This window comes from Meles meles, chromosome 4 (assembly GCF_922984935.1).
Source record: "Meles meles chromosome 4, mMelMel3.1 paternal haplotype, whole genome shotgun sequence".
In the NCBI taxonomy this organism is placed as follows: domain Eukaryota; kingdom Metazoa; phylum Chordata; class Mammalia; order Carnivora; family Mustelidae; genus Meles; species Meles meles.
In genome coordinates this window covers 134789894-134815151 of record NC_060069.1, presented here as the reverse complement: position 1 = coordinate 134815151, position 25258 = coordinate 134789894, and positions in this window count along the sequence as shown.

The following is a 25258-nucleotide window of genomic DNA, read 5'->3' as shown; positions in this document are numbered from 1 at the left end:
GTCTTTTCATGAAATTAACACTTTGGGTATTACTAGTAGAATGAATGGATTCTATCCAGAAAATGTGTCACGTTTTTGTGATTACTAGTTACAACTTTTCAATGAAGAAGTCATGTTAATAAAAATGATATTATTCATAATAGCAACGTTGCAACATCAACTATTATTTAATGGCAGCTTGTAATGGAATCTTTATTAAATTCTTTATGTACGTGATTTCATTTACTTCACAGGAGCTTTCAAGATAATTATCACTATTTTGAAAGATGAGGAAATTGATCATTAAAATGAACATTAAGTGATATGACCAAGAGCACCCAACTAGTAAGGGGTGAAGCTGAAGACCCAGAGAAGCTGTACTCCAGAGTGCATGTTACTTTGACTTTATCATACTACAAATTCATAATTTAGCTTCTGACAGGAGTAAGGGGCATGATTAGTGTAATTTTGGAAAAATAATTGCCCCTGAAACACCAGTTTTTATGAGGTGATATCATGATCATTTGTGAGCGCTGCCACAGATACTGAAATATCTAAAGGCAGATTTCTTGGGCACTCAGAATATGACATTACCAGATGAGTTTTGTTGTTATGTGACTAAACAGGATGACTTTCTATTCACAGAGGTTATGATTTATGATAGTTCTTAGATTTTATTCAGCTAGATTTTTTTCTTAAGATTTTATTTATTTATTTGACAGACAGAGATCACAGGTAGGCAGAAAGGCAGGCAGAGAGAGAGGAAGGGAAGCAGGCTCTCCGCTGAGCATAGAGCTCTATGCGGGGCGCCATCCCAGAACCCTGGGATCATGACCTGAGCCGAAGGCAGAGGCTTTAACCCACTGAGCCACTCAGGCGCCCCTTCAACTAGATTTTAAATGACTTGCTTTCTCAATGTGACACAGGCTTGTGTGAAACTAGTACGCGGATACCTCATACTTCCTGCAAAGATCCATGTGCTTCTTTGGAGACTGTTGTTCTTGAACTGATAAGCAAAACTTCTGGACGACATGTGTGTTGTAACCCACTTATGGAACATCCTCTGTCCTTGTGTTATGAACAACCATCATATTAAAAGCTGGTTATTGGAGTTTTCTGCTGTATAATGATGGATTGCTATAATTACTAGTATTGGGAGTCTTAAGTACGATCTCCACATGCTTTTTTTGTTAGCCAGTATTCCTTAAAAGTAAATTTAGGATTCAAAAGTTTTTAAGAATTTCATTTTGAAAGAAAATATTTCCTTGGAATAGCAATAAACTAAGAACATTATTTAGAAAACTCAACATTAAATACATCACTGTAGGATAAAAAGAGTAAGCACACAGTTTGAATTGTTACTTTTTCTGAAATGATACAAGCAGGATAGTTACAGTCTGTTTACTACTAGTCCCTGACATTAGCATTTCTACCTCTGATATCCACCCCCAAACTACTAGAACTCATACAGCAATTCAGTAATGTGGCAGGATACAAAGTCAATGTACAGAAATCAGTGGCTTTCTTATACACTAACAATGAAAATACAGAAAGGGAAATTAGAGAATTAATTCCATTTACTATAGCACCAAGAACCATAAGATACCTGGGAATAAACCTAACCAAAGAGGTAAAGGATCTGTACTCGAGGAACTACAGAACACTCATGAAAGAAATTGAAGAAGACACGAAAAGATGGAAGACCATTCCATGCTCTTGGATCGGAAGAGTAAACATTGTTAAAATGTCTATACTGCCTAGAGCAATCTATACTTTTAATGCCGTTCTGATCAAAATTCCACTGGTATTTTTCAAAGAGCTGGAGCAAATAATCCTAAAATTTGTATGGAATCAGAAGAGACCCTGAATTGCTAAGGAAATGTTGAAAAACAAAAACAAAACTGGCGGCATCACGTTACCCGATTTCAAGATTTACTACAAAGCTGTGATCACCAAGACAGCATGGTACTAGCATAAAAACAGACACATAGACCAGTGGATCAGAGTAGAGAGCCCAGATATGGACCCTCAGCTGTATGGTCAAATAATCTTCGACGAAACAGGAAAAAATATACAGTGGAAAAAAGACAGTCTCTTCAATAAATGGTGCTAGGAAAACTGGACAGCTATATGTAGAAAAATGAAACTCGACCATTCTCTTACACCGTACACAAAGATAAACTTGAAATGGCTAAAAGACCTCAATGTGAGACAGGAATCCTCTTACACTGTACACAAAGATAAACTCGAAATGGATAAAAGACCTCAATGTGAGACAGGAATCCATCAGAATCCTAGAGGAGAACATAGGCAGTAACCTCTTCGATATCAGCCAAAGCAACTTCTTTCAAGATATGTCTCTACCTCTGATAAATCCACTCCTCTTGCACAATTTATAGGCACCAATCACAAGTTAAAAATGACAGTGGCAGATGAGAACAAACAACAGTTAGTTGTGATTTTTTTATATCTTGCATTTTAATTACCTAAAATGTTTTCATCCTCATCACTATGGGAAGAATCACATTAACTTTCCAGGCAAAGATTTGGATTCAAATTCACGTTCTATGGTTTGCGAGCTGGTGAATTAAAAAAATCTGTATTTTCTTCCCCAGTTGTTTTGTGTATAAAACTGATACAAAAATAGATCCCTCCATATGATTATTATAAGATGCAAATGCAATCACATATGTAAAATATTTAGCAAAGTGAATATGATGATTAGTATCATTAATATTAGTAAATCTAGCATTGCTCTGAAAATTTTTAAATAAATAAACAAGTTCTGATTGTTTCCCTAATGGCTCTTTGTAGCATTAGCCATGGGAAGTAACTCTCATGAAATTCAACACTTCTGCTCTTGTGTCATCCACGTGGACATCTTGTACGTGAGTTTTAGCAGCTATAGATGATGACAGCTGATCTCTTTGATGTGCCCCTGGAACAACAGCATGGGATTGAAAGTATGCTATGCTGCATGCATTACAAATTATGCCATTCCAGATGCCTCCAAATTTGTTGGAAATTCATACACAAAGTTTAATTTAGATTTTTAAAAGATTGTGTATGTCTATCTCAGTTAAATAACACTGTTAACTCGTTGTAACCAAGATCCACAAATAAGTAGTGTTAGAACCAGGTCTAGATTTTAGGGAAATAGAATAGCATGGGCTGGGGTGCCTGGGTGGCTCAGTGGTTTAAAGCCTCTGCCTTCGGCTCAGGTCATGATCTCAGGGTGCTGGGATCGAGCCCCACATCAGGCTGTCTGCTCAGCAGGGAGCTGCTTCCCTTCCTCTCTCTCTCTGCCTGCCTCTCTGCCAGTTGTGATCTCTGTCAAATAAATAAATAAGAATCTTAAAAAAAAAAAAAAAAAAAGAATAGCATGGGCTCTGAAGCTAGCAGCTTTTGTTCAAATCCCAACCTTGCCCCTCTCTTACTATATGACCTTGGCTAATTTACTTAACCTCTCTGTGCCTGTCTTCCTCAGAGTATCACTAGGATTAAATTAGTGGATTTTACATTAAATATGTAGAGCAAGAGCCCCAGGTGCAGTGCATGTGCAAAATGCTATTTTCTGTTATTTCCTGTCTTCAGTTAAGTATTCCTTCTAGTTTCCTTTCCTTGCACATGGTCTTAATGGAATCCTCGAACAGTCAGGGGGATAGAATGCATTAACGTGTATAACTGTTGCAGTAACTCTGCTATACCATTTCTACACATTATTTCACTGAATATTAGCAGACTACTCCAGAGCTATTAATATCCATGTTTTCCTTTAACTTAGAGGGTTAGAGCCGGGAGGAAAACCTAGATCTTTTTCATTTCTAAGTTCATTCTATTTTTATGGTTTTATCTAAGCCTTGTCATGCAGAAGATTTTAGACTTCACTGTTTTTATAAACATTTTAGTTTTTTCAGATCTTAATCCTTCTCTTACTGGATTTGAACACTCATGACTAATATGCTAGCATTGATTTGACCTTCAGTTTCTTTTTTTTTTTTTTTTAAGATTTATTTATTATTTAAGAGAGAGAGAGAAAGAGAGAGAGTGATAGTGAGTTTGGGGAGAGGGAGAGGAGAGAGAGAATCTTCAAGCAGACTCCCTGCTGAGTTTGGAGCCGGACTTGGGACTCCATCCATGGCTTCAGGGTCATGACCGAGAGTTGGCCACTTAACTGACTGAGCCACCCAGGCACCCCTTGACCTTGTTTCTTTGATACCATAAACATTTGAGCAATGTCCATGAACTCTTTAAAATGGTTGTACAGATGTCATACTCTCATCAGCCAGAAGTTTCTAAGTTTGTGTGTGTGTGTGTGTGTGTGTGCATGCACACATGAGCCTAGCTACTTTCCTCACCTTTAGTTTGGTTGCCATTTTTATTTTTTCTTTGATTTGAGTAACCTATGAGTTTAGTGAAAATTTATAAAGCAAAAGCTTCTATTGCAGATAGTAAGGTGTTGCCCTCAAGAAATCATCCTGCTTGCAGGTTCCTTCTACCAACCTCTGAGGCTTATGTCAGTATTCAAAAAATTGAAAAGAAAAATAGGTTATGAAATATGGGCTAATGAGATACTTTAAAATGCTTCTTTTAGAGCTACTTATTTGAAATGTTTAATAGTAATGGCTGTAAAGCAAAACTTTTTTTTACAAATCTGGAGTATAGTAGATATATAGTAGGTAGATGATGTTGAGATAAATTTTTTAAATGTATAGAGAAGTTCCACAGGTACGATCTAATGTCCCAGCACATTTTATGTATAGTAGGGTCATTTCTGGAAAGCATCTCCTTATTCATTGTTTTGTCATGGGGATAATGACATACATTTTTCTAGTCCATTATTATGGCTATTTTAATAAAAAATAAAGTTGAAGGAACTGCCTAAAAGAGTTGGGCTCTTTCATGTCTCTCTTTAACTCATTTGAGAATATAGAAAATTTATTGAACATAGCTAGGGTTAAACGGGTTCAGAGATTATAGAGAGTTTGTGGTTATTGTTTCCAAATAGAAGTTCAACAATTCCGGGGCGCCTGGGTGGCTCAGTGGATTAAGCCGCTGCCTTTGGCTCAGGTCATGATCTCAGGGTCCTGGGATCAAGCCCCGCATCGGGCTCTCTGCTCGGCAGGGAGCCTACTTCCTCCTCTCTCTCTGCCTGCCTCTCTGCCTACTTGTGATCTCTCTCTCTGTCAAATAAATAAAATAAAATCTTTAAAAAAAAAAAAAAAAGAAGTTCAACAATTCCTCTATAGGCACCATTGAAAGTTAACCAGTAATGATGAATATGGCATGTGTATGTAAACTAGGCTAACAGCAGAGCACATTGATTCAATAGTGCATCTGTTCTTTATATGGAAATTTTTGTATTCTGTGGTTAAGGTATTTTGTTTTCCTCTTCTGGTAGTTTCCTAATAGCCATCATTTCACAAACATAGATATACTAGGTTTTGCAATTCAGTAGTAAGAAAATTTTATGTTCCTTGCTCTCCTGAAATTTATATTCTAAGAAGGAGAAATCTCCAGCTAGCTTTATGGGTTTTCCCTTGTAAGTTAAGGACTTCTTTTATTCTGCTGCTTTTAAGGTTTTTTCTTTATCACTGTATTTTGCAAATTTAATTATAATATGTTTTGGTGTTAGTCTGCTTTTGTTGATTTTGATGAGAGTTCTCTGCTCCTCATGGATCTGGGTGTCTCTTTCATCTCTCAAATTAGGGAAGTTTTCTGTTATTATTTTTTGAGATAAATTTTCTGCCCCTTTTCTCTCTTTTTTTTTCCTGGAACTCCTGTAATACGAATGTTATTATGTTTGTTGGAGTCACTGAGTTCCCTAATTCTGTTCTCATGTTGAATAATTCTTCTTTATCTCTTTTTTTTAGCTTCATTATTTATCATTATTTTGTCTTCTAGATCATTAATTCCTCTGCTTCTTCCAGCCTGCTGTTCATTGCATCAAACCCATTTTCAGTATTGTTTATTACATTCTTCATTTCTGATTGATTCTTTTTTTAATTCTATCTTTGTTGTAAGAGTTTCATTGATTTCTTCTGTTCTCTTCTCAAGCCCAGTGAGTATCCTTATGATCATTGCTTTAAATTCTCCATCAGGCATGCTGCTTATATCTGTTTCATTTAGATCTCTGGTTGTGGTCTTATCTTCTTTCGTTTGGGATAATTTTCTCTGTCTTGGTATTTTGTCTAAGTCCCTGTCTTCTTCTATGTGTTAGAAAAGCCAGTTAGTCTCCTGCTGCTGAAAGTAATGGCATTCTGAAGAAGAGGCCCTGTCATGTCAGGGAGTGTCTCAGGTGTGCTGCGTGTGCTCTGCTGTTGTGTACTGGCTGCTCTATCCATCAGGCCGGTCTTCTGCAGAGACTCTCCTTGCCTGCTTTGAGCAGTTTGGTCCCTGGCCTGAGTGCAGTGAGTTTCAGCTAGGTGTGCTCTGGTCTGCTTGCGAAGTGAGACCTGATGCCAGCCCCACTAGAACTGAAGCCCTACAGAGCTCTCTGGTCAGGAGAGGTGGTGTGGGCAGTGTGGGTAGGGGCTTGTGCTAGTCCTCTGGGGGAGGGGCCTAACACATTGGTACTGAGGCAAGCTTGACAGAAAGGCAGTACTGCAAGAGCACAAGGGAGCTGGGACTTTGTGTGAGCAGCCAGTGACAGTGCTCTCTGCCTCCTGCCAGAGGCTCTGTGTTTATGCTGGTGGGGAAAGGGCAAGGAGGGAGATGGTGCCAGCCGGCCCCTTTGTTCCCATGGAGACATTTCCCTGAATACTGCCTCTCAGGGAAGCACACCTAGAACAGTGAATAATCTCCCCACTGTGTGCCCCAGGTGGTTTTCAGATCATTCTTTCTGCACTGCCTGCCCCCAGCTTGTTAGTAGGGAGAAAGATGTCAAAGAGAAAGGACTCTAATAAATTTTAAGTGAAAACTGTAAGTATTTTATAAATGCCATAAATATATTTGGCAAATACATTTTATTCTAAAAGATAGAAGTGACATAGTCTCAGTGGCCAGAGAAAATTCCCTTGAGAACTGAAAGAAGTATAGCAAGAGCAAAAATTTTTTTTAAAGATTTTATTTATTTATTTGACAGAGATCACAAGTAGGCAGAGAGGCAGGTGGGGGGTGGGGAGTGGAAGCAGGCTTCCAGCTGAGCAGAGAGCCCAATGCGGGGCTCGATCCCAGGACCCTGAGATCATGACCTGAGCTGAAGGCAGGGGCTTAACCCACTGAGCCAGGCGACCCATTAGCAAAATATTTTTTTTCATAAAAATAGTTAAATATAAAAAATGATGACATTATTCACATTCTACTGACTGTGTAAGAAGTGAGAAATAGAGAGGAGGAGGGAGGGAGAGAAAGGGAGGGAGAGTTTTCAAGTGCAGATAAAATGGAATCGTGTTTAGAGATTCCTCCAGCAAACGTTATCCATTATTTGTAGCAGTGGTTCCCAACTGTTATCTTTTATGTATTCCTGTATAAATGATGGAAAGGACTCACTATACTTAATTTGGGATTTTAAGAAGTATATCAAAATCTTGTTTTGCTTATTAGTGTTGGGAGAGGTCTGTTTCTTTTTTTAATTTTTAAAAATTTTTAATTTTTTAAAAATATTTTATTTTTTTGTCAGACAGAAAGAGAGAGTAAGAGATAGAGAGAGAGAAAACAAGCAGGGAGAGCAGCAGGCAGAGGGAGAAGCAGTCTCCCCACTGAGCAAGGATCTGGATATGGAACTTGATCCCAGGACCCTGGGATCATGACCTGAGCCCTAGGCACCCCCAGGTGCCTCTGTTTTTATATTTTATTTTATTTTATTAAAGGTGTATTTATTTGAGGAAGAGAAAGAGAGAGCAAGTGTGGGGAGGAGCAGAGGAAGAGAATCTTCAAGCAGACTCCCCGCAGAGCTTGGAGCTCAATGGCTCACAACCTGAGCCAAAACCAAGAGTTGGATGGTTATCTGGACTGAGCCACCCTGGTGCCCCAAGAATTCTGTCTCTTGAAGGAGCCCCTTCAGATATTTAATGCGAAAGATCATGCAGTGTTTCCCCAGAGGAGAAGGATGGATTAAAATTTGATGGAAATGAAATTCTCAGTTCTTTCCCGTCAGAAATTTTCAGATGAGGACTCATGGTAAAACTCGGGAACACCAAGGATTGTAGTAGAACTTCTCTAACTATTGAATCATACTTGACCCAGACAGTTACATATGATGCACAGTTAAGATTATAGCAAAGAAGGAAACATTCCATTTGTTCATCTTGAGGAAGTTTATTTGCCTGTTGCTGTTAACTCTTCCCACATAAAACAGTACGTGTTTCTGAAAAATGTAACTCATTTTAACAAAAAGAATTTATGACCTATTTAAAGAGTTATCAAGTACAAATACTATTACTACTATTATCATTAGTACTTATAGTTCTATCATCAGTAACAATAGCTTTGGTCCCCTAGAACCGAAAAAAAAAAAAAAAATGGTGCCAGTTTCTATGCCATATAGAGAATGCCAGATTTCTTTGTTCTTTCAAAAAAAAAAAATGGTGCCAGTTTCTATGCCATATAGAGAATGCCAGATTTCTTTGTTCTTTCAGCAAAAACTGTTTGTTAGCAAACTTATTTTGCATGGAAAATCATGTCTGTAGGGAAAGTAAAAGAGAATCTCCTTCAGATGCTTTTTTTTTTTTTTTTAGCAACTGCTCTTGGGAAATGAATATAATATGGGGATGTAGTAGTTAGAAAGAAAAAAATGATGTATATAAATTGTTTCTCACCATGTACACCTGAACAAATGAACTGTGTTAAATTGCTTATGTAAAGTAGGAGGACTGTTGTCATTCATGAATAAATAGCATTTATAACATTGCTGTTCTAAAGTAATAAATGAATTTGCTGGTGACTCATGCACCAAATCAATTTTGGATGGGTCAAATGAACTAGATATTACACTATTATAATGGCTTGTTCCCTCTTCAATTTAAAGAGAAACAATAGATAAAACATTTTATGCTGTGAATAACTTTCATAAAAATTTTTGACTATAGTTCACTTTGTTAACAAATATTTCTTAATTTTTATGGGGAGATGACAATACGATTACAAATATTTCTAAAATTTTTCATCAGTTTATTCAAATTATGAAATGAAGATTATCTTGTCAGAGTTATAGGTTCATTAACATATATATTTGGTTAGTGACCACATAGACTATTAAAGGTTTCATATTATTATTGAGTTAAGATCGTTCATAGGAATTCAGAAACAAGCATAGGGTTAATGTTCTAACAAGCAGTTGGACTTTTAACATTTGCAAAATGTCATATTATTATGGAAAAAATGATATTCAACAATTTATACCAGCACAGTCTCTGAGAATTTTCACTAGAACATCAGTCACAGAGTCTTTTAAAGACTGTGTATACCCTATCCTTTTCTTTTTTCTCTCTCTTTTTTGTTTTTTTTACATTTAATGTTGATATTTATCACTTTCAGATCTCATCCCTGGTGCTCCCTGACACATATTTTTACAGGATCACATAGTCCTATTAATTTTAGTATTTAATCTTTTGCTGACATTAAACACATGATTGTTATTTAATAAATGTAATTCTATTACATTTTTTATGTGAGTTGTTTTATGTGAGTTAAAACATACTTCACAAATTTAAAAATTCTCATTTAAAGTACTTACATCGTTTAATTAACGAATGGTTAATGTCTCTTTTGCCTCTCTGATTCCTGTGTGGGACACCACTTTACCCTGAGGAATAACCACACATTAATTATATGGGAGCATTTTTTATATACTTGTAGGATGACAAATTTTACCTGCTTTGCATTTCCTAAACAAAATACATTGTCACTTTGAACCCATGAGAAATTTCTGTAATACTTCTAAGGTATGTAAAGCATCGTAGAAGAGTTCTTTCTGCAGTATTCTCTGCTTTCTCCTCTCTTTTTGTTTTTCTTATTCTCCATCCAAGCCAGAGCAATACTTACCTGTGATAGAAATGCTTGTGTTTCCTGTAGCACCTGCCAGATTGGCAGATTCCGGCCACATAGGAAATAACCTAAACTTCTTGAGGGAGTCAAACTGAAGAGAGTGCAGCAGGGATAGAGGAGATGGACAAGAATTTGATGGAACTTTATATCATTAGACATCTATTTCAGGGATAAAAGACAAGCCATGAAATTCTCGCAACACTGAAAGAGGAAAATGGTGACTACTCCACTAAGGGTCAAGCAAACCATTTAATGAGAGCAGCAATTTCACCATCAATGGAACAGAGTGCATATGATAGAATTACTTCCCCAGCAGTAGCAATTTGGGTGATTACTGTCTTTAATATGTTGGCTTACATTTACCTTTCCTTGTTCAATTTTTAGGTTCAACATAATAAAGAAATACTATTGGATAGTAAGGAAGGAGAAAGAAAATAATTGTTTAACTGTAAATAGCAAAGCATCTGTGTGATTCATTTCCAAATTCTTTATAATCACAGAAAATAATTACAGTATTCTGTTCTAAAAATGGTACAGAAATAATTATTAGGCAGATGTACAGCTATTTGTCATTGAGGTTGGACAATTTCATTTATAAACTAACGTGTTTATGGAACAGCCCTGGATCAAACCTACACCATCTGCGTTGGTTAAAAAGCTTATTTGGGACATGTGCTGCCTACAGTACTGAAACATTTCTTTTGTTTCACTAACAATCGGGGATGTTGTTGTGTGTGATTGGAACCCTGGCATTTTACTCTTCATTTACCCTGGGGAAAAAACTCATCGGAATAGTTATCCTATTATCCACATGTAATTCACTGAGGGCCATACAATGTTCTGTGATAAATTATTTAAACGTCATGTCATGAATACTAAGGTGTGTGTCTTACAGAACTCTAGAGCTAGACCTTGGAGGCAGACTACCTCTGAGGTGTGGCTAAGGCTCCAGCCAACAGGACTTTCTGGATTCAGATTCTGCCTTGAATATTTAGACAAGTTAGAGAAGTTATTATTGAACTCTCAGGGCCTCAATTTATTTTCCTTTAAATTAGGCATAGTGATTTTTAACTCACAGAATTGATGTGAGGATTAAACATAATGCATGGGAAAAAACCCTGTGTAACACTATATGCCCTGTTGTAAGCAGTCAAATACCAGCTCTTATTTTTTCGTTTTACAGATAAAGGAAGCAAGGTCCTGATGCTTTGGAAGGCATTGATGCCAAATGTAAAAAGAACAAATTTGGTGTCAGTCAACTGAGTTTAAATTCAACTCCTCCCTTTACTAGCTATGTGGCTATTACCTCAAATGTTACCAAGTATAAAATGAGGGAAACAGTTCTGTACTCTTACCAGATGATTTGTTGATAGTGTCCAGGAAGGTATTTAGGGTGTCCTTGTTATTATTTTTTGTACATTTTTCAGTCTCGTGTGGGATTTCCTTTATGACCCAAGAAAAAAGATCTTTTTTTTCCCCCCCCAGAAGTTTTTATTTTTGTTGTTGTTATTATTGCCTTCAGAGTGATAAGAGAATGCATGCTGTCTTCTGCTACTTTTTGGAATTTCTATTTTTTTTTTATAAACAATCAAGGGATGTTCAAAAGTAGACTGTGTTCTGTTCCCTTTTCAAGATACAGAGCTTGGTATATACTATTAGATGTTTCTTAGTTGTGTTTTTTTCGGTTTTACTTATTTTTGTCCCTTTAATTTTCATGGATGGAGAGACAAGATTAATGCATTTGTCTTTTTTCCCTTGTATTTTCTCCCCATTATGCCTGTTGATACTGTGGAATTAGTGGCATAGGTGTTCATAGTGAATTGCAACTTACAACAATAAAAAAAATACCCTTCATCAGTTTGTTTGTGTCCTGACTTAATGTTTTCCTGATAAAAGATTTTAATCATGGATTTCTTTTTGTGGTGAATCTTTTGTGTACTTTGATATCTTGGTTTTTATTTTCTAAATTATACGGTCAATGTCTATTTTTTGTAGAGCCTAGAGTTAGGTTTTACTCTAGGCAAACATATAGGGAAGTCTTTTATTTATTGTGTGATAATTTGATCTTAGTTCTAGCATGTTATTTTGTGTCTTACAGCCTTTTTAATTTCAGTTTCTGTTTTTCTATTTATAGTTATGATTCTGTTCTGATGTTTAACTTTATCACTATAATTTTATAGAGCTCTATGTAATATTGTTAATCTCCTGTTTTTAGATAATTCCTTCTTATCTGACCATTGATAAAAATTAGTATATTTATCCTTCTTTGTCTACTTTTTCCTTCTCTGTCACCTAATTTTAGTGGATTTATTAGCTTTCTTAGTGTCTACATTTATTTATTTTTTTATTTTTTTAAATTTATTTATTGGACAGAGGGAGATCACAAGTAGGCAGAGAGGCAGGCAGAGAGAGTGAGAGGGAGGCAGGCTGAGAGCCCAATGCGGGACTCCATCCCGGGACCCTGAGATCATGACCTGAGCGGAAGGCAGCGGCTTAAACCACTGAGCCACCCAGGCGCCCCTAGTGTCTACATTTATAATGGTGAATATACTTTACATCTACTGCTTGTTAACTTTTTTTAGTATATGTGCTGCTGAAGCGAGCACTACTGCTTGTTAACTTTAATGATACATTTTTACTTCAGTTACTAAAGGTTCGGGATCAGTGAACCAGCTTTCTTTTCACCTTGCTTCCCCATTCCTCCTCTCATTTTTTGTTATGCTATTTCTGAAATACCAGTGGATGTTAAGATCATTTATTTACATTCTGTTCTGAAACCCTAGACCCCACATTTCTTTCAATTATGGTAGTTCAGTTAAAAGATTCAACTTTCTTTCACAAATACTTTTCACCTTTTGAAAGTGGGTAGAGGATACCCACTTAAATTTGATTTTCAAATAAATATAGAATAAATTTTTAAGGATAAGTATGTTTCATGAAATATTAGGAATATTAGGCATCTTGTTATTTTATCTGGTCAACCCACGCGGAGTTCACCAAAGATTTTGTCATTCCTAGATTGTTTGGAATTTGGCCTTTAGCAGATCCTAAAAAATGACTCAGCAACAGTGTGCAAGTTCAAACTGTATGTCTGGTAGATTTGTACTTGGAAAAAACAGGTCAGCTGTGTAAAAACAGTTTTCTTAACACTTTGGGTTTAAAAAAAAAATCTGTAGGTGTTTTCTCACTATCCTGTGATATCTGGATGATGTTGAATAACCTAAGACCAATCAGATTTTTCCTTCTTTCATAAGACTTAGTATTTTTCCTTTCTACACAAAGCATCTTTCATTTGCATTTATACACCTTTGCTAGAATTCCATTGATTCTTCTGTGTCATTTGTACCTAGAATAAAATGTCCTCTTTTAATTTTAGAAGTCGTATCTTTTGTTTCTGAAAAATTTTCTTATATATTTATATTTTTCTTATGTTCTATTATTTTGATTTTCTTTTTTAGAGAGATCAACCAAGCTTATAATAAATTTCCTTTTATTTTTTTCTATGCCTGCCATTTTATTTTATTTTATTTTATTTTATTTATTTATTTGACAGAGAGATCACAAATAGGCAGAGAGGCAGGCGGGGGGTGGGGGGAGGAGGGGGGGGCTTGTGGGGCGGGAAGCAGGCTTCCTGCTGAGCAGAGAGATTGATGTGGGGCTCAATCCCAGGACCCTGGGATCATGACCTGAGGTGAAGGCAGAGGATTTAACCCATTAAGCCACCCAGGCACCCCAATGCCTGTCATTTTATTTCATTTTTTTCTCTTCTTAAAAAATGTCTTTTCATTTTAACTATTTCTATTTCCTATTCTTTTTCAATTTCTGTACTCTTTGTTTCTCAGTATTATTTTAGCCATTCATGTTCTTTCCCGTGTTCCTTTCAGATTCACTTTATTTCTATGATATTTTAATATTTTCTTCCATTTTTTACTGAACTCCCCAGCTCAACTTTTAAAGCTCTCTCAATTGTTTTGTCACTTATTCCCTGAACTTTTGGCCTCCTGCCTTGTGTTCTTGACTAATTGAAGCAATTACTCTTTTTAACTCATGGTGAAAATATATGGTCACAATTTTCCTCTTCTCCCTACTAACAATATTTCTGTTGGGAATTTTTCATTTTCTGTATGTTTTCTCTCTTATTTTACTCCTTTAAAAAATGTTGTGCATATCTTATTCAAGGTATTTTTTTTTAATTAATCATCATTGAAGGGATGATATTTTCATATCAATAGGGTCACCTATTCTTCAGGCAGGGTGTTAAGGCTGGGTTCAAGTCTAATTGCAGTTTTTCTTATAATACTGAGTTTCTTCTGTGTAAGTTCAGCTATTCCTTACTTTTCTCCATCCAATGAGTTAGGTAACTTCATGGGATTTTTTTGTTGTTACTTCTTTGTTATTGCTGTTTGTTTAATTGCTTTTATTTTATTTTATTTTTTTTAGATGGCCATGTTCTCTTTTCTCCTGCAGTCACTATGACAAGCTGGTTAACTGGTTTCTGCAAGATGACTTATCTATTATTCTCTATTTAGCTTTATTTCCTCTGTTTCTTAGATATAAACTGAATTTAGTACCTACCAGGTGGCATAGTTCTGTTCTCACTTTTAAAATTTTTTAAAAATTCTTTTTTTTTTTTAATAAACATGTAATGTATTATTAGCCCCAGGGGTACAGGTCTGTGAATCGCCAGGTTTATACCTGTTCTCACTTTTAAAAAAGAGAATTCTGTTTGTTTCTCCAGGAGTGGCCCTCATCTTGAAGAAGTTCATTTTTGCTTCCTCTGTCTGAGATGCTTCATACTCAGTTTGTATTTTCTGATATATTATCTTTTTCCTACAACCTTTCCTACTAGATTCCTGTTGCTTTTGACCACATTTCTACCTGTGGGCGTGGGGATGGGCGTTACATGTTCCCAGTTTTGCCAGGATACAAAATAATTTTGTTGTTGTTATCCTCTTGTTTGTTTGTTTTTTTTTTTCTAAGATTTTATTTATTTATTTGACAGAGATCACAAGTAGGCAGAGAGGCAGGCAGAGAGAGAGGAGGAAGCAGGCTCCCTGCTGAGTAGAGAGCCCCATGTGGGACTTGATCCCAGGATCCTGAGATCATGACCTGAGCTGAAGGCAGAGGCTTAACACACTGAGCTACCCAGGTGCCCCACCTCTTGGTTTTTGAATGACTTCATAGAAATCCTTATTTTGTGCTAAAAGTTTAAACCTATATATTCACTGTTGTACCTTTTAGCATAAACTTGTTCCATGAAGAAAAATATTTGCTAACTTAATAAGATTTGTCTTAAAAATAATGAGGTATTTTTTCCTTGCTTAACCGAACTGGATTAAAGTCAAAGATGTATAAGAAAAATCATTATGTTTAAAGCTAAAAGTTGTTTTTCTTGAAAAACAAATTACCTAATTGGAAAATGCAGAAATTATTCAAGGAAGCCAAGTAGCATTATTCGGGTTTTGAAGAGCTTCTCTGTATCTAACTAGTGTTTCTGCTGTCTTCTTTGTTTCAAGGAAATATTTTTATTTTGTTAGCTTGAATGGCACTTACAACTGATTATTGAGATCCACTGGGATTATTTATCTTACGAATACTTTTAGTACTTCTTTGATGGTAAATCCATCCAGTACTCTGTACTCCTACTGTCCTAGGATTTGTTTTTTTGTAACTATTTGTATGCTAAGTTTGCTTGTCATAAAAACATCAGGGCAAATTCACAGTCTATCCTACACATTACATTAGGAACCAGAATAACACTTACCATACATTTGCACACCATTATTTGATATAACATTCAGGGGACAGCACAGTCAATGGAAAAAAAATATATTTTTCTATACATTGTTTTTCAGCTTCTCTAAAGTCCACTGATGAGTTGTATTACTCTTCATTAGCATCAGGTTGAGGTCTATGCAATGAGATTTTAGTAAGACATACCAATTTAGTTCACTAAAGTAGGGTCAAGGTGAATTCTTTTTCAAATGAACCTAGAAAAATATTTCACAATTAAAACTCAGTGTCTAATTTTATATATATATTTTTCTGATTTGAAGAAAAATCTGTAAATAATTTGTAATGAAATTCAGCAATCTAAACACAGCAACATTTTTAAGTTAGGATTGTAATTTCTGTCTGGGTCTTATACTCTGACACATCACCAGTGTTCTGACATTTTTCCTTCATAAACTTAGGTATTCAGTTAAACTAAATTTTTTTTTATTTTAAAGTACAGTGTTTTAGACCATCCAGATAATTTTAAAGGGAAAAATAGCATTGTCAGCATTTAGCATCAAGACAAAGGAGTAAAGCTGGCTGTTTGTTTTTAGGTTTTAAAAGTGTGATTATCTGTCTCACAAATAATAATTTGAGAGTAGGAGTGTCAGCATAGGGGAATCTGCTAATTTGCAATTATTACAAAAATTATACTTCAAAACAGGAAAAGATTTAAAATTTTTCATTAACATATTTATTGAAAAGACACTGCCTTCATGACTTACTAAACTAAGTTTAAATGAGGAATATAGAAACAGAAATAGAATTCTCATGTTGTGTGGGGTTAGGAACCACAAGCTCCTAACCTTTGAGGGAACATAGTATTGCATGCAAATTATCCCTAAATTGAGATCCCCTCTTGGATATTTGTTATTCTTAAGCCCTATTACTTGCCTGCTATTTATAGATATATAATAAAAGGTGTTCATGGTTAACACACAGAGTGGTGGAAGCATATTAATCTCTATCTGGCTTCATTAGCTTGGGAAAAGAAAAGATTGGCACTGAGCATCTGTTTAATATATTGTTGTGAGATGGCCAACCACATGTTCTTTCCTTGTCTGTTATCAGAAAATTGTTGATATATGATTAAGGGTAAATGAAGGAGGGACTCTGTTGTGGCCAAATTCTATCATCAAAGATTCTTAGTCAGAGTGAGAGAGTCAGAACTTCATGAAGCAAAGCTTTTCCTCAAAGACGATATGCCACTATGATTTCATACTTACTTGTGGGAGAAATCGCCAGACTTTGGGAAGTTTGGGATTGATTCACTTACACCAACCTCAATGCCAGATACATCTCTATCAGCAGTGGCTTTCAAGGCCACTTCTAGAAGTTGAAAAATCTACATGCTGACCTTTTCACAAAGTTAAATCCCATTTTATTCTTTCAGAGCTGTCAAATTAATAATCATAGCTCATATTGTAGGAGAACTCTTTTTTGAGATGTGTTAAAAAAAATGAGCAGCACATTGTTTATCACTACATTGAAAGGATTTGTGTAAATTGTCACTAAATTGAACCCCTTAAAACAAATAGACTAGACTGTGGGATATAACTATTATCTAACATATATAATTTTATGAAATATAAACATTTGAACAAGTTGACTACTATGGTACAGTTGGACAAGTTCATATGGAAAAACAAATGAATAATTCCTGTTCTACAACCTAATGGCTACAGGCTCTCTTGAATATGATTTGAAGTAAAAACAAGTAAAATCCACTGAAAACATAATGCCAAGATAGTAGGTTGAAATAAAATGAAGAAAACCAATGAGTGAACACGGTCCATTATCAAAGTGCCTTCTACACAGTTTTTTTTTTTTTTTTAAAGATTTTATTTATTTATTTGACAGAGAGAGAGATCACAAGTATGCAGAGAGGCAGGCAGAGAGAGAGGAGGAAGCAGACTCCCCGCGGAGCAGAGAGCCCGATGTGGGGCTCGATCTCAGGACCCTGAGATCATGACCTGAGCCGAAGGCAGCGGCTTAATCCACTGAGCCACCCAGGCGCCCCTGCCTTCTACACAGTTTTTAGGACTGTGAGTTCATATAGATTTTAATGCAAATTGCCATGTTACATCAATAGCAAATCTGTTTTATAAAATTTCTCTGAAGTTTGGGTACTTCCAAAGCAGAGGGTAAAATGGTTATTACAGTAGTGTGTTTTAAAGCATTCTTAGTAGGTAAAGTAGCAATGCTGAAGTGTCATTTACACACAATATGCAAGTGTGTTGGAGTTGTTATGCTTAACAGAAAATGTGCCCTAATGGCAAACAGGTCTTCAAGCTTCTCTTATAAAAAAGAAGACATGAAAAGGATGAGACTAAACACAGAACTGCTCAGTTTCTACCCTTTGGAGGAAGAGCACATAAATCTTTCCTCTCAAAGCAGTGACATTATATTAATTTACAGTAACTGTTTTCCAATTCAAAATCTACATTGGAGAAACCTTTGAGGAAATTATCTTGCCTCGCTGAAAAGATGAGATCTCTAATAAGTAGCCATTGTGTCTAAGGAAAGTTGATTTACAGGCTATTTTTCTCTGAAGGAAAGGTCATCCCTAAGGGGGTGTGGGTGTGTGGGGGTGTGTATATGTGTGAGAGAGAGAGAGAGAGAGAGAGAAAGAGAGAAAGGGTTTGTGTTTATATGGATTCTCTGGAAGAGAATCTTAGTCATACTGGAAATTTACATACAGTCATGTTGGTTGGGTGATCTGGCTCAAAACTTCTTCACTTCTGACGTGTAGTCAAGGGTTACAGACTGCTGCTTCACTACTGCATTGTACGCTTATTGAAATAAAATAAAAGAGAATTTCAAAAATACTCATCCAGTGCTTCAGTGCACCACTCCTTGGAAATCATTTGCATGATTTTCTTCGCAGAAAAGGAATGACAATGGTGATTGTGATTCAAGAGTTTGCCTGTACAGCAAAAACTTGTGAATAGTCATGGCTGGTAGTTATTGTTCTTCTGAACTTCAGAGCATTCAGAGATACCAAGAAATTCATAGCTGTAAGGTTATACTTTATGAAAACACAGAACAGAATGAAACAAAAGATTTGTCATTTCAAAAAAAAATTCTTTTAGGTCAGTGGACTTTTTTCTCATTGAAATTTGAAAGTATGATTTCCATAGTTGCATTTTTTTGTGACTTCGGCAAGGATAACCTAATTCACATTTCCATCTATTGAGGACCAAAGCCTCTGTTCAAATGATGTGAGAAATATTTTCTGGCATCTATAGCACCAAAGTAAAAAGCAAACAATTTGCTGCTACACGCTAGGGAATGAGATGGCATACACTTTAAGGAAATTAAGCTCTCGTTTTATACAGGGTAATTCCAGGGTGGATTTTGCTTCAGTATTCATAATCTTAAAAGAAATGTGTTCCCTTCTTATATTCAGATGTGTCTTTGTAATTGGAGGCCACTTGAAGTACACTACTCAATCTCCTAGAATTTAACTCCAATAACACCAGGTAATGAAGATAACTCCTTACATTGGTCCAGAGCTTTAGAATACACATGGGTGCTTTCACATTTATAACTCTATTTTTAGGACTGGGCTGAGTTTAGGAAGGAGAATTCTTCTCATATGCATTTGAAAAGTTGTTAAACATGCCCAGTGAGGCACTGTGACCACTAAATCCAGTAGCTAGGGAGGTTTATGTGCTAAAAACTAAGCATGGTTCTTTTTGTAAGAGCAGAAAAGAAAAACCTAAAATATTTAGAGCTGTGTCTCTTGAGCCAGTAACCTTGACGACTGAAGTCATTCCTCAAATGCTTGGAAGTTTTCTAGAGCATGGATTTAATTCTCCTTGATATCAACTGACAGATTAGTTCTTGAACATTGTCCTACCACAAGGATGTTTTTCTATCGTCTGCCTTACCTCTAAATTATTTTGATGTATTTTAGTTGCAAGTCTCTCTTATGCTGAAAGACCGAATGCATCTGACGTGTAAAAATAACATAAACAAAAAGAAATTTTGAAACAAACACACAAGAAAGTTCTCAGCTGCTAGCATTGGAGAATATATTACAGTGACAGTGAAATACTATCTTTACCCTCCATATAGAAAAAATCAAATTAAGTCTGAGAATATTAATTTTGGAAGTGTTGTGGAGACATGGGTACCTCCAAATATGCTTGCTAGGAGTGCAGAGTTGTGCAGTTCTGAACAGCCAGTTGCCAGTATCTAGAAAATACATGGATATGGACATGGATTCTGTCCCAGAAGTCCTGTACTAGAAACTCTTGTCCACAGAACAAGGTTTAGATTTGTATTTATTTCAGTGTTGTTTATAACAGTAAAACCATTAAAACAATGCTTATGCTTGTATTGCTATAATTTTATTTGATAGAATGTCTCTCAGTTGAATGGAAATATATCTACATAAAAATGTGAGGAAATATCAAAGATGTATGTTACAGAGGATATGATATAATTTATGTAAATTTAAAGAACTGACTATATATACATATACATTTGTATATACATAAACATGCACATATATGTATAGATGCATACACATAAGTATATATACATAGGTATATGTAGGTGTATGTATGTATATTTCTATATATATATAAAAAGTATATATAATTATATATAAAAATATGTATATAAATGTGTATTTATATGTATATATATACACATACACACAGTTGAACCTTGAACAGTGCAGAGGCTAGAGGCACTGATCTCCATGCAGTTGAAAAATCTGCATATAACTTTTGATTCACCCAAAACTTAACTATTAATAGCCTACTTTTTACGGAAATCCTCCTGATAACCTGAGCAGTCAGTTGACACATATTTTGTATATGTGTGCATTCTGCATTCAGGGAAGGAAGTCAAAAAAGTAACACTATTAGCCCTTCTGCCGATACCTCCTTACCTCTTACTGGCCACATGCCCATCAGTAATTATAAAAGAGCCGGAAAATCAATTTCTAAAGAGGAAGAGGGTTATCATCATTGGCTGGTACTAATCATGAAATTCTTTCATGTTCCAAACAAAATGAGCATTCTATAGGCAAGAAAGAAAGACTTAAGCAACCATTAGATCTAGCACTTAGTAAATCACACTGTTGAATGCAGTTCTATTTTTTTTAGTTTTTACTGGTGGATATAATCCTTGAATCCCATCTTGATTTCAAGCTCTTTGTGTAGAGATCCTATATTTAACGTTTCTCTCATGTCCCCAGAACATTCAGTGATGGCATATGGAAAGCACTTAAAAAATACTTGTTGATTAAATAAGCATTAAAAGAGGAGGATTACAGTCTTGCAAATGAGAAATTTAACAGAAATTTTTTGGACTGTAATTGTCATTTTTTTTAAAAAATCATATAACTCATTTATATAGTATATTACATTATTTGTGCTAAAATTTAAAAGGTAATTTTTTGCTATTTCTTTTGCATAATTTCTTGGGATTGAAAAATCTTCTTATGATATGCTATTAGACTGCAGCATAATATCTGTTACAGTCGAATTTATGAAAGTAAGATCATGTTTCAGCTTACCAATTCTTAAATTAGAACTTCTTTTATAAATTGAAAGACATCTGGGGCACCTTGGTGGCTCAGTGGGTTAAGCCTCTGCCTTCAGCTCAGGTCATGATCTCAGGGTCCTGAGATCGAGCCCCGCCTCAGGCCCTCTGCTCAGCGGGGATCCTGCTTCCCCCTTTTCTCTGCCTGCCTCTCTGCCTACTTGTGATCTCTCTCTCTCTGCCAAATAAATAAATAAAATCTTAAAAAAAAATAAAATAAATCGAAAGACATCTTGAAGATCCAGGTAGACTATTTCCTTTAGAAATTTAAAAAGACTTGGGACACCTGGGTGGCTCAGTTGGTTAAGTGGCTACCTTCAGCTCAGGTCATGATCCCAGCATACTGGGATCCAGTCCCACATCGGGTTCCTTGCTCGGCAGGGAGCCTGATTCTCCCTCTGCCTCAGCCTGCCACTCTGTCTGCCTTTGCTCGCTCTCACTCGCCTCTCTCTCTGACAAATAAATAAAATCTTTAAAAAAAAAAAAAAGGAAATTTAAAAGACTTTATATATTACGACTTTTTCTTAAGTTGGGTTTCCTGAAAAAAGAAATCTGAGATAGAGATTTGTTTGCAGGAAGTTATTGGGGAATAAGCTGAGAATAAAAATTGAATGACCATATGTGGTGAGGCAGTGTTACCTCTGGCACGGGTAGTTCCAAGGGAGGGGACTCAACTGAGACCTGTCAGCAACTGACATTTCTGGAAGCGCAGTCTTAAAGAGAATGTGGGCAGAGGGCTACAAGAGTTTCTGTAGATGTAGCTTCCCTGGCCACTTTTAGCAAATACCCAACACAAACAGCAGATGAGTACTCATACTCTGTCACTGATTTTATATCTATTTTGATATAAAGTTTATCAGTATTTTACATTCTTTCAAGCATGGTTGTATTAAAATTCTATTATTCCCAATTTAGTGATTCTGTGCACAAAGTTTTATAAGTTGCACTGATTAATAATTATTTTATAATCATCTCCATCAAATAAAATGTCCTTATTGATTAAGGATTACAGTGATTCCAATCAGGAAAATTAAAGCACAGTGATACATAACCATATTATCACTAACAAACTTGAAAAATAACTAAATAAAAGCAATTATGACAACTAGGAGCCTTGTGGAAACTCTTACGGCCTCCTGTATAGAGAGTCCCTGGGACAAGTCACTGGGAGGCATCACCAGGACTCATGACAGCTGTTTCATTACAGCAAAGGGACACACTGCAAAAAATGTTGACTACCAGGGAAAGGCATTAGAGAGTCAGTGTACAAGTTCTTTTTCTTTTTTTTTTTTAATGTTTCTTCCAACATATTTAATCATTAGATTTTTCTTTCATTCTTTCTTTATTAGACTTTATGTTTTTAGAGCAGTCTTAGGTTCATAGCAAAATTGAGGGGAAGGTACAGAGATTTCCCATATACCACCTACCCTCACATATACATAACCATCCCCTGTAATCAACATCCTTCACAAAAGTGGTCCATTTTTTGTAATCGATGAACTTACCCTGATACATCATAATACCCCAAAGTCTGTAATTTACAGTATGATTCACTCTTGGTGTCCTATGAGTTTGAAAAATGTTTAATGATATATATTCATCATTATGTTATAATACGGATTCTTTTCACTGTTCCTAAAATCTTCCATGCTCTACATGCTCATCCCTCCACCCAACCAACCCCTGGCAACCACGGATGTTTTTACTGTATTTATACTTTTGCCTTTTCCAGAACTCATATAGAGAAATCATAGAGTATGTAGCTTTTTTCAGATTAACTTTTTTCACTTACTAATATGCATTGATATTCTTCCATGTCTTCTCATGGCTTCATGGCTCAGTTCTTTTTAGTGGTGAACAGTATTCCTTTATCCAGGTATATCAAAATTTATCCATCACCTACTGAAGGATATCTTGGTTGCCTCTAAGTTTGGCAATTATGAATAAAACTGCTATAACATTTACGTGCAGGTTTAGAGATGTTTTCCATTCATTTGAAAAGAGCATGATTGCTGTAGACATGTTTTCCATTAATTTGCAAGGAGCATGATTGCTGTATTATACCATAAGAGTATGTTTAATTTTGTGAGAAACTACCAAATTGCCTTACAAAGGGACACCACCAGCAATGAATGAACGTTCCTTTTGCTTCACTTCTTCATCAGCATTTGGTGCTGCCAATGATCCATATTTGGACATTCTAATAGATACATAGTGGCATTGCATTATTTATATTGCATTTCCCGGTTGACATATGATTGAAGCATCTTTCAAAGTTACTTCCATACCCAGGGTCATCTAGGTTCTTTCCTCTGTTGTCTTCTAAAAATGTTAGTTTTGTATTTTAATTTTAGGTATGTGACTCAGTTTGAGTTCAGTTTTGTCAGAGGTACATGGTCTATGTCTAGATTCTTTTTAATGTTTAAAATTTGTTTATTTTTTGCATGTTGTTGATGTTCAGATGTCCAGCATCATTTGTCAGGAAGAATATCTTGGCTGCATTCTATTTCCTTGATTCCTTTGTCAAAGATCATGTGATTATACTTAGGTGGGTTTCTTCTGTGTTCTCTCTTCTGTTTCATTTATCTATTTGTCTACATTTTTGCTAATATTGCAGCATATTGATTACTAGACTTTTATAGTATGTCTTTTTTTATTTTTTTTATTTTTTAAAAGCTTTTCTTTTAATTTGGCAAAGAGAGAGATCACAAGGCAGAGAGGCAGGCAGAGAGAGAGGAGGAAGCAGGCTCCCTGCTGAGCAGAGAGCCCAATGCGGGGCTCGATCCCAGGACCCTGAGATCATGACCTGAGCTGAAGGCAGAGGCCTAACCCACTGAGCCACCCAGGCGTCCCAGTATGTCTTAAAGCTGGTAGTGTCAGTCCTCAAATTTGTTGGCCATTTTGTGTGTTTTACCTCCCCATATAAACTTTAGAATCAGTTTGTTGATATCTATAAAATAATTTCCTGGGATTTGATTAGGATTGCACTGAATCTCTAGATCAAGATGGGAAGAACTGATAGTGTTGATCCTTCCCATCCAGGAACATGGAAAATTTCCTCACTTATTTAGTTTTCTTTGTTTTTGTTCATCAGAGTTTTATATTTTTATTCATGTAGCTTTTCTATACAGAAAAGCTTTTGTTAGACATATATCTCTATATTTCCTATTTTTGCATGCTAATATAAGTGATACTGTATTTTTAATTTCAAATTTCACTTGCTTGTTACTAGTATATAGGAGAGCAATTGACTTTTATATATTAGCCTTGTATTCTGCAACCTTGCTATAATTGCACAATAGATCCACAAGTTTTGTTGTTGGTGTTCTTAATTCTTTTAGATTTTCTGCATATAATCATGTCATCTGTGAACAAAGGCAGTTTTTTTCTTCCCAGTCTGTATAGCTTTTATTTCTTTTTCTCATCTCACTGAACTAGCTAGAACTTTCAGTATGATGTTGGAAAGGAGTGTAGAGAGGGGATATCCTCACCATTTATCTAATTTTAGAGGGAAAGCTTCTATCTAGTCTCTTACCATTAAGTGTGATGTTAGCTGTGAGTTCTTTGTAGATCTTCTTTACCAAGTTGAGGAAGTTCCCCTTTATACCTCGTTTACTGAGAATTTTTATCATAAATTGGTGTTGGATTTTATCAAATCCTTTTTCTGCATCCATTGACATAATCATGTGATTTTTTTTCTTTGTCTGGTTAGAAGCTTATAAATTTTACTGATATTTTCGAAGAATCAGCTTTTGGTTTTATTGATTTTCTCTATTGGTTTTCTGTTTTCCTTTTCATTGATATCTGTTCTATTATTTATTTATTTATTTAGCTTACTTTGGATTTAGTTTGCTCTTTTTATCCTAGTTTCCCTAAGAGAATTGGTTTTAGTTCTTTCTTTTTTTCTAATATGTGCATTCAAGATTTTTAAGCACAGATTTGCTGCATCTCACATATT